This window comes from Octodon degus, unplaced genomic scaffold (genome assembly GCF_000260255.1).
Source record: "Octodon degus isolate 3935 unplaced genomic scaffold, OctDeg1.0 scaffold00023, whole genome shotgun sequence".
Lineage (NCBI taxonomy): Eukaryota > Metazoa > Chordata > Mammalia > Rodentia > Octodontidae > Octodon > Octodon degus.
This window is the reverse complement of record NW_004524599.1, coordinates 7449859-7456963: the sequence shown is the minus strand read 5'-3', so window position 1 is coordinate 7456963 and position 7105 is coordinate 7449859. Positions and strand designations below refer to the sequence as shown.

The following is a 7105-nucleotide window of genomic DNA, read 5'->3' as shown; positions in this document are numbered from 1 at the left end:
TCTACAAAAAAGCTGGGGCTTCCCACAGTGAGGCATGATTATAGAAAATGGGTGCATACTACATCTAGCCTTATGATGACCGAGTGAGGCCATGTGCAGAACAGAGTTGGCCTGACCCGAGACTGCTGCTCTGCAGGCCTAGCCTTGCCTGTCCCTTGGAACATTAGAGAATTCCCATCATTCCTTGGCAAGGGCAGCTCACTGTTCCCCCAGGTAGTTCATGCTGAATACCATTTTCCTCTTGGGCATCTGGACCTTTGGTGTCTGCTGGACAGAGGGCACTAAGTGAGCAGCTCCTAGCAACACTCTGGTGGCATCTCTAGTGTGCTTCCCACCTAGGTCACGTTTCACAGCTGTCATCACTGGCATCCTGTGTGACTACCCTGGGAGGGGACTCCTGGAAGCTTGTGCCTGACCTCACTCCTGATCTTTACTTGCTGTGGACAGGACCATATGTAGCACCCTTTGGGCGCTCCCTATGAGTCATGAGTCTGAAGGTGGGTTTGGGAGTCCCCTCACACCGGGTGTGTGGCATCATTATTACCTTCATCTCAAAGGGGAGGAGGCTGACTCACAGAGGTTAGCAACTGTCTCAGGGCTCCAGGGACCTGGCACAACCAGGACTGAATGGATGCTGGCTCTCTCTCAGCTGTGGCTTCTCACCTCATAGAGGTTCCAAAATTATTCTAATACTACTTCCCTTGCCAAGGAGTTGTACATCAAAGAGGCTGTATTTGCTCAGAATGCACTAAGTGCTCAATATACTTTCCCTGTCATTATATTATCATGCACATTCCTTCTACTTACTAGCTGGAAAATCTGCGTGGCAGTTTTGACAGCCCCGTAACAAGCAGAATGTCCCTATGATGTTGAAAAGCCTTTCAGGCAAAGGAACAAGAGCAGCACAGAATGCATTCCGCTCCTTTCTTTGTAAATATTGGTGTCTATCTTGGCGGTTTTCTTTATAAGACAAATGAAGCCTACACATTCCCCATCCTCTCTTTTTACCCTCTCTGCAGCCTCCTAGTCTCAGGTTGGAGGGGTCTCTACCTCCAGGAGACAGCAAAGCAGTCAGTTCAGCAGGCTGGGGGTTTAAGGAGCTGAGCAGAGAAATAGAAAGGGGGTGGGAAGTCCCCAGGGGGGCCTCCTGTCATTAGGAGGCCAAAATTCTAACCACCCAGCCCCCCACTGGGAACATAGCATCTTACTATGTACGAGATAATGCTGTTTGCTGAAATGATTTCTCAATTACCCCTCACCCCTTCCTAGATTTCAAGCCTGCTTGTTAATGCAAAAGTTAACTGCTGGTGGAAGAATCCAAATGGTACCAGCATTCCATAGTCTTACTCTGGGATTTCTTTCAGAAAAAACCAGCTCATCCTGCTGAATTCTGGTCCATGACTAGTCCTGGTGCTGAAGACCAAGACAGGCCATTTAAGGATGAGCTAAGGCAGTGCCTGTGAGGGGCAGGACCAGGGGAGAGGAAGTGAAGAAAGGGGTCCTTGATTTAAAATTTCATCTCCCCATTTACACTTTGAAGTTCCCTTTACTGAAGAAGCAAAGACCCTTACTGTGTGAAATAGGGCTTGCAGTGGCAAGGGCAGGTGCATACTTGAAAAAAAGTTTGGTCATATCAAGCCTCCCGTCCCCACCGCAAGAATGGAATTTAGCAAGAAAAACTAACCAAGGGTCACTTCCCACATGCTGTACCCTTCCGTGGGATAGCTCTTGATGATCAGCACATTAAAAGCAACACATGAGAGGTGGAAATCAAAAGAGAGCTTCCCGTACTGAAATCAAATGCATTCTTGTTTAAGGAAAACCCGCGTTTCCACACCAAAGATAAGAATGGTGGGAAGTTCCGCAGCAAGGGGTTTCCAGGCCCACAGATGAACAAACCCCTTCAAGCAGATGGCTTAGTCAGAAGGCCCAGCTTTCCCTCCAGATGCATCATTTTCTCAGTTGTCCAAGTTTACCTAGGTCACCTCATCCACCCCACTGTAGGCTCCTCAATTTCTTTATCTGTAGTTTGAGGGGTATAATGAATACTGCCCAGGACCACTGTGATAATTAAGGGAGATCATGTGGGTTAGTGGGGTGAGAGAAATGTAATTTCATACTGAATCTAAGTGAGCATTTTGTTGGTGATTTCTTTCATTGTGCGGAAGCTTTTTAATAAGGTGAGACCAAATTTGTTGATTCTTTCCCTTGCAATCTGGTTTTTGTTCATTAAGTCTCTGACTAGTCCCATATCTTTGAGATTTCTATCTATTTCTCTTCTGGTTAATTTAGTCTTTCTATTTTAATACTTAGACCTCAGATCCATTTGGCTATAGTTTAGTGCATGGTTTTAGATATGGGTCTATGTTTAGTCTTTGGCTTGTGGAAAGCCAATTTTTCCAGCACCACTTATTAAAAAGGCTATCTTCCTTCCAGCGGATATGTTTGGCCCCTTTGTCAAAGACAAGGTGGCTGAGTGTGTTTGGGGTTGTGTCTTCATCTTTTATTCTGTTTCATTGACCTTCAGGCTTGTTTTTTCCCAATACGATGCTTATTTTATCACAGTAGCTTTGTAGTATAATTGTAGGTCTTGGAGTGTGATTCCTCCTGGCTCACCTGCGTGGCCCAGAAATGCTTTTGCTCTTCTAGGTCTCTTCTGGTTCGAAATGAATTTTAGGAATGTTTTCTCTAGATCTTTGAGGTATGCTAATGGCATTTTGATAAGGATTTCATTAAATCTGTGTAGCAGTTTTAGGAGTAGGGCCATTTTCACCACATTGGTTCTTCCTATCCAAGAACAAGGGATATCTTTTCATTTTTTGATATCCTCTTTGATCTCCTCTTTAGGTTATTATTATTTTTTAATATTTTAGTACAATAATGTTTACTAGCATCAAGATTGAAAACAAAATTAAACCTAAAATAATAGGTTGTCACTGTTCTGACCATAGGATTACCTAGAGAGGAGAGCCTTGTATAGCTAAATTATAGATCGAAAGGGTACCTACTGTAGGGGCTGGGCAGATGGCTCAGTGGAATAAGTGCTTCCCTGGCAAGCACAAGGGCCTGAGTTCAATCCCCGGTTCCAAAAAAGAAAGAAAGAAAGAAAGAAAGAAAGAAAGAAAGAAAGAAAGAAGAAAGAAAGAAAGAAGAAAGAAAGAGCGGGCATTGTAATAAACTTATTGTATGGTTGGTTAATAATATAGCTTTTAAAAAAATTCGGCAACTTTAATCCTTCCTCCTGGGTCTGTCTGGTTGTAATCACACTGTGGTCTGCACACACCATGAACATCAGTTAAGATTTAGGTCAAAGGCTCTAAAGTAGCCAATGGTTTAGCTTCTGGGATTAAGGAAGACAAAACCTTACCAATGGCTGGATGAAAGTAACATTCCTTTCTATTGTAATCATCCTACATCAAGGAAATGTTTGAAACACAGGCAGTTTTGTATAATGTGCCTGTTAAAGTTATTAGATGGTTGAACTTTAGAAAAATACAGCAGTACAAATGTGTTTTAACAATCTTTACTGTCGGGAAGAGTCTTGGAGAAAGGAAATTTGACTGAACTCCTGAAGCCGCAGTTCACTTCTAAATAGGTCACCGTGTTCCAAAGCCACCTTGCACGCTGGCCTCAGGTCTATCTCCTAGAAGTTCCCCCACCTCTAACCATCATTCACACCTCCTGTGCTTTCTTTGTAAGGGCTCCAGACTGTCATTAGTGTTGGATTATGCTGCAATTAGCTGTCTCTTAGACAGAAGGAACTTCTTTGGCAGTGGAATTTTTTTTGTAATGGTTCTGTCTACATTTTTAACTCTTCCCCAGAGACTAAGCTCCCAGCTTGATCTTTGGCAGTGTGACTCTTAAGGGGGCCACATCATGGCCAGTCTGACCATTACCTTTCTTTCCCTTTCTCTGGTTCCCTGATGACAATTTGCACAAGGAAGCAGGATGATCAGAAATCCAAACAAATGGAGAAAGGGGAAGCAATAAAGATTTCTTAACTCGCAGAAAAAGTAAACAGACTTGAATCCCTTGACCATGTGTATTCCTGGAATTGGATTCCTCATTAACACAGAAAATCAAGAAGGTGCTACCATGAGCTTCCTTCTATTTATTCCTGAGTATGCGTGGTGACTTTCATAGTGCTGGGCCTTCAGATGTCGACACAATGAGAGAAGGAGCCCGATACCTTTTCCACTTTAACTCTACTTGGAAACAGCTCATGCTGTGGACACTATGCTTGTCCCAGGCCCTGCACTGGGGGAACTCGGTACGTTCTTGGTAACTAATGACTGGTACACAGGTTGGCCTACCTAAGAACAAAAACACTAACTTTGCAACATTCTCCTCTCTTTCCTTTTTAGTGCTTTTACCCAGAAGCTCTTACTTATCACGTGAGTGGTCAAACATCATTCTGTCTTCCTTTTTCCTCAAATTTTTTCTTGTTAGTAGCACATGTCCACAGTATGCAGTGATTGCAGTCACTATGGGGAGCTGGCCCACTACAGACCAGGCCTCAGTTCTTTTTACCTCCTTTTCCTTTCACTCCTTCTCCCTTTCCTCCATTGCCCAGCCTCTTCCCATTTACAAATGTTCCATCTTTCTGTTTCGTAATACCTATCTTTTCTTTTTCTCTTTAATTTAGCTATACTTCGGGTTTCACATAAAGAGAAACCATGAGAAATGGAGGCTCATGACTGATGTGAACCTGCATTATCCCAGAAGTCCTTGGGCTTCCTTTTGGTTCTGCATGCCTTTAAGGAATTCCCTTTTCTTGTCGGAGCCTATGTGTTCTTTAGTCTCTTTGCTTTTCCGATTTCCTGTCTTTCTCTCCCTTCTCTAGGTAATAGAGATCGGGCACTTAGGTATCAGATGCTGTTGTAGGTGCATACAGAACCATCCTATAGAATCTTCATGAACATATAGGGAAGGAGGACTCTCCCTATTTACTCTTTTTTTCTTTCAGATAAGAAGGTAACTTGATACATGGCATAGGGTGGTAGGTAGGAAAGGTGGGATCTGAACTCACAGTTGGCTCCACAGCCTCTCTTGAACACTCTACCACTTCCCTAGCTCACTTGGCTTGGCTTGCTTCCTGAACTCCAGTGGTCAAGTCTCCTCTTAATGCTGCTTGCTGATTACCCCCTGCCCATTCCCACACTGCAAGGAAAGGTTTGCCTTACTTGGGGTACACAGGACCACTTCTCCCTTGCCTATAAGATTTTTGCTTCACTGTTTATTTTTTTAATTAATTAAGTTTATCAGTACTTTTTAAGTGTGCATGAAGATCACATTGGTTAGAGGAAATTTGTACCTGTACATGATATAACTTGAATCTTCTTCCTTTTTAAAAATGTATTTGGTCGTTACAGGGTCTCACTATGCTTGAAGTCATAGTGATCCTCCTATTTTCACCCTCCCCAGCGCTGGATTTATAGGCATATGCCACTTGCCTGGGCTTTGTGGCTGGCTCAGCATTCCCTGGGGGCAGGGCTGGCATGGTGTGTGGTGCCAAGGACTGAGCCAGTGTCCCTGCACTAGCTTAAGCAGGTGCTTTAGTCCACTGAACTATCTCCCTAGCCCCATTCTTGGTTTTTTCGGCAACTATTTAGTAAGGAATGAACTAGGTAAGCAAATGAGCCAAAACATGAAACATCAGGAGGTAAGTCTGGTGAGGGAGGCACAAGGGTTGTTGAAACTGAGACTGTATTAAAAGCATATTTCTAACGGCACATTCTCATACACATAAATGCACATATAACACAATGCAGCAATAAAAGACAACTGAAGCTGGTTTTCCTCAAAAGAGCAACATAAACTCAATGGAAGGTATCTAAACCCTGGCAGTGGCTGTTGTCCCAGGATGAGGGAGATCCGAGGGAGCAGAGGGAAAGGGGCAGTAAAAAGCACTCAGAAGCTCCTCCTCTCAAAGGCCCCACACCTCCCAGGAGCACCAAGCCTGTGACACATGGGTGTGTAAGGGTCACTTATCAAAACCATGTCCAATGATGGTTGTAGCTTGTGACACTCAGGCATTCTAATTGAAGACTGATACTTTAGCTGTGATCATATGCCTGTGGTCCCCTATGTCACTGATCAGCAAGCTAGCATGGACATATAGTTAAAGAAAATAGAGTCTGAGTTCTAAGCAATTTGTATTAATCTCTGTCTGTCTGTCTGTCTGTCTGTCTGTCTGTCTGTCTGTTTCTAACTGGGAATTAAACTCAGGACCTTGCACTTGCCAGACAGGCACCATGACACTGAGCTACATCCCTGGTCCAGTGCCTTTATTTCTGATACCTGACCTTACTTCAGAATAAAATTTAAAAAAATAAAACAATGAAAAACAAAGGCCAATAAATAAAGAATGCAAACAAGGAAACATTCAGCGTCTTCCCTAAACAGCTTTCCAAAACGGTAACACCTCGAGCAAGTGGTGCTTTGAACTGTCTTGCCATGAAAGATAAAGAAGTCATGCAGAAAATGAAATAACTGGGTTTAGAAGACTCTGATCATTTTATTTTAAATGCCATTGGATATAGCGTATCCATCCCTCGTGTTTTACATGCACTTTTAAAGTGCCACCATGGATAGCATGTTGTGTGTCACAGCTATAATGTGTTCATGGCATTGTACAGTTACGTCGATGTGGGATTCCCTGCGGGAGAGACAACAGAATCCATCAAGTTGCACCCTTTATTATTTTTTTTTGGCAGAACCGGGGATTGAACTCAGGTCCTTGCGCTTGCCAGGGAAGCGCTTATTCCACTGAGCCATCTCCCCGGCCCCAATTCTTTTCCTTACTATAACTCAATACTAGAAGGGAAAATTAGATTTGATTAACTTGAGTTGAGCTTGCAATGGGTCTTGAAAGCAGGAAAGCTACTGCACATATTTTAAGTCCTAGACCCCTCCGGCATCTCCATATGAGCTGCTCAACGGCGGGCTTTGTTCACTCAGATTTCAGTGGAGTTCCTTGTACCTAGAACAGTGCCTGGATCACAGAGGGCTGTGAATGAACGTTAGATCAATAACTGCTAAATTCTTTTCTGAAATGAGATGCAGAATCTGTGAAGGTTAATTGTATGTATCAATATGGCTGAGC

General features: G+C 43.4%; 1 protein-coding gene across 1 annotated transcript in view; it reads right to left on the bottom strand.

Annotated features, from left to right (window-relative positions):
- The window catches only part of Nedd9 (neural precursor cell expressed, developmentally down-regulated 9), a 190314-nt gene that overhangs the window by 166445 nt on the left and 16764 nt on the right, over positions 1–7105 (bottom strand). The window lies entirely within an intron of this gene.